Source organism: Panthera leo, chromosome A1 (genome assembly GCF_018350215.1).
Source record: "Panthera leo isolate Ple1 chromosome A1, P.leo_Ple1_pat1.1, whole genome shotgun sequence".
NCBI lineage: Eukaryota > Metazoa > Chordata > Mammalia > Carnivora > Felidae > Panthera > Panthera leo.
Window position 1 is genome coordinate 56,475,314 of NC_056679.1, and position 3,986 is coordinate 56,479,299.

The 3,986-nt window shown below is 33.4% G+C and overlaps 1 pseudogene; it reads right to left on the reverse strand.

Annotated features, from left to right (window-relative positions):
- Window positions 1-2,168: 2,168 nt before the first annotated feature.
- On the reverse strand, window positions 2,169-2,316 carry LOC122203186 (annotated as a pseudogene).
- Between the last annotated feature and the right edge of the window lie 1,670 nt (window positions 2,317-3,986).

A 3,986-nucleotide genomic window follows, 5' to 3' on the forward strand; every position in this document is an offset into this window, starting at 1 on the left:
AACTCTCAAAAACTGACTATAGCTAGAAGTAAGCTCAACATAATAAAGACCATATATGACAAGGTCACACCTAACAACATACTCAGGTGTAAAAAGCCAGAAGCTTTTCCTGTAAGATCAGGAAGAAGACAATGCTGTCCCTTTTCACCACTTTTATTTAACATGTTACTGGAAGTTCTAGCCAGAGAAATTAGGCAAGAAAAAAAATGCACATACCAGAAAGGAAGAAATAAAATTGTCTCCATTTGCAGATGACATATTATGTATAGAAAACACTAAAGACTCCACTAAATAAAAATACAAATATTAAAACCAAGACATGAGTTCAGTAAAGTTGCAGAATATAAAATCAATATACAAAAATCAGTTGCATTTCCATGCACTAACAAAGAAAAGTGGCTTAGTTGGTTAGGCCTCTGACTTTGTTTTGTCCCAGGTCATGATCTCATGGTTCTTTGATTCGAGCCCCTCCCCTGCTCACTCTCTATTGCTCTGTCTCTCAAAATAAATGAATAAACATTAAAAAAATACTTAGGAATAAATTTGATCAATGAGGTGAAAGATCTGTACACTGAAAACTATGATACTTTGATGAAAGAAGTTGAAGAAGATACAAATAAGTGGAAAGATATTCCATACTTATAGATTGGAAAATTAATATTGTTAAAATAACCATATTACCCAAAGCCATCTACAGATTTAATGGAATCCCTATCAAAATTCCATTGGCATTTTTCACAGAAGAAAAATAATACTAAAATTTGTATGGAGCCACACATGACCCCAAAAAGCCAAAAATATCTTCAGAAAGAAGAAACAAGCTAGAGACAATAAAAGTTCTGATTTCAAGCTATATTACCAAGCTATAGTAATCAAAGCAGTATAGTATAAAAACAGGCACATAAATCAATGAAACAGACTAGAGACCCCAAAAATAAACCCACTCCTATATGGTCAATTAATTTTTGACAAAAGAGCCAAGAATATAAAGTGGGGAAATGATAGTCTCTTTATTAAATGTTAGGGAAACTGTATAACTACATATAAATGAATGAAACTGGATTCTTGTCTTATACCACATACAAAAATCAACTCAAAATAGATCAAAGACTTGAAGTTAGAAACCATAAAACACCTGACAGAAAACATCAGGAGTTTAAACATAAACTACTTGATATTATTAGTGTTGGCAGTGATTTTTTTTTTTAGGTTTGAGACCAAAAGCAAAGGCAACAAACAAAAGCAAAAAAACTAACAAGTGGGAACCTTTGTGCACTATTGGTATGAATCTTAATCGGTGCAGCCACAATGGAAAACAGTATATGGGAACCTCACTCTGGGTATATATCCAAGGGAAATGACAAATGGGATCTTGAAGACATAGCTGCTTATTTATGTTCTTTGCAGCATTGTTGACAATAGCCAAGGTTTAGAAACAACCTAAATATTCATCAATGGATTATTTGAAAAAGATTATTTGAAATACACACACACACACACACACATATATATGTGTACATATATACATTATACACATTATATATATACATATATACATTATATACATTATACATATAAAACTTATATTCTACTAGAATTACTCAAGTTTAAATGTACAATTATTAGGTAGGAAATATTTTCCAAAATGAGCAGGGAATTTGTAAATTCACTGTTGCCGTTTGTATTTATCAGGAAAAAGATTTTACATTCTTAAATGATTCTTTCACCAAAATTAGATTAAAAGTTACTGTACAACAAGAGACACCAAATACTGAGTTAGGTTTATATTGCTAAGAATGGCAGATCTAGAAACCCCAAGAATGGCAGATTTAGAAACCAGCTATAAAGGAACAAGAGACTTCTCTGAAACTCCTTATTAAAGAATTTATCCTCATCTGGAGTGCTATTTTTTGTGGAGGATAATTATTTCTAATTTTTCAATGATAGTAATAGGTGAGCAATTATCCTAAGAGGATGCCTTTTCTTATTTAGATTTTTTTTTTAACTGGGCAGCCCAATAAAAGTATCTGTCTTTTCTACAACTGTACTCTGAGATACATTTCCAAATCCAGAGTGCTTTTTGAGAGAATACTCTTCAATTGTTTTTTATGCCTGAGTGACTGCCCTAAGACAGTCAATCTATGAGGAAAGTTAGGCAACGCTTTTCTTAAAAGGGGGCAGTATTGATGCATGACAAACTACCCCAAATCTTAAAAATATAGACATATTGCAAAAAATTGGCTTGCAAGATTGTGATGGCTGACAGGGAAAGTCCAAAATCTACACTTGATCTTAGCCAAAAGGCCGAGAAGCGCTAAGTCCAAAATCTAAAGGATGGATGGTCAGAGGGTACAGGCTAAAACTCTAGAGTACAAGATGAAACAGCTGTTCATAGGTGGAATTTCCCTCTTCAAGTAAGCCTCTGATTGGCTTTTAGACCTTATTGAATCAGACCATACAAATTATCTAGGATAATCTCTCTTACTTAAAGTCAACTAATTATGGAATTTAATTACATCTACAAAATACCTTCTCAGCAGCGCCTAGTGTTTGGGTAATTAGGGACACACCAAAATGGCAATCACACTGGGCAAGTACATTTTCTGGTTTCTGTCTTGGGTATCCAGGGCTCATCAGAGAAGAAGATTCTCAAGCACAGGAAGTATGTACAAAAGGTGCTGGGTGGCCAAAAGACATGACATAAGGCCACTACACAAATTCACAATTCATGTGATTTTCCTCCAGGTTTCTTTTGAAGCTGTCAATGACACATTCTGCCCTTGCTGGTGATACCATTCACTCACTACCCACTGGGATTCCACCCCATCCTGAAGACCCTGCAGGTCACCTGTAGACTCCTGCTGATCTATTCCATTCGCCTTCCTCACACCCCTTTTCACAGCTCTTCAGGAAATGGGGATTGGGGGGATTTCATTTCCAGATGGACTATTTTATACCAATTTTTACACCATATTTCTTTTAGTTTTTACTGTGCTTTCATTTTGTTACTTTTTAGTCTTAATCCCATTCTCTTCTACCTACCAGTATATATTCAAAAATGCTATCTCCCTTTAAAAATTTATTTCCTAGGATGGAATATTTCTTTTCCTTTCCTTTTTTTTTTTTTAGCTGCCCTTTGCCACACATCAGGAGTCCCAAATTCCATTTTTATCGTGGACTGTAAAGTGTCCATGTGGTGTTGAATTTTATAACTTTAGAATCAGTAGAGTCAAATATCATACAAATGACCTCTGCAAATCATGATGGAAATGGTCACAGTAGATGACACAGTAATAGCTAGGATCCTGCCAACTAAAATTAGGTTTAATTTGAGAAGAAACAAGTGTGAGTCAAAGCAGAACAAAAAATATTTGATCTGATCTTATCTTACTCTTCAATCCAAGCATGTTCATCATTGAAAAGGTGCTTAGGATCTATGCAACACTTCTTAAAGTAATTACATCTTTCTTCAAAGACAAAATACTATTATTTGCAAACATTGTCAAAATATATCTGTATTAGATACCCTCATAAATTTCTTTATAGTGCATAAATGAATCTACATTGAATTTTTTTCTTGTGAAGCAGCTTATGTATGTTCATCTTTGTTATTCACAAGGTCAAAGGTAATATGGTTACCTTTATGCTTTTTTGAAACTAAGGTATGTATAATTTTTATTATCTATTCCAATGGTGAACTTTGGAGAAATATATTAAAAAATAACTATTCTCTGGAAAGGAAGAATGTAAAATGAATAAAAATTATTTAGATGAACTGCTTATACTATTGAATCTTATTAGAATCTACTAGTGAATCTTAAATTCTATTTTATGAAGCTTGAGCTTCCTAATTTTAGAGATAAGAAATAATATTCAGGGAATTTAAAGTATCTTCTCCAATTCCCTGAGAAGAATTCCAGTTCTGGTGGGAGCATGCAGGTAATCATACAGAATATTAAGAAGAACCATAGCCACAGTTAAAAAAG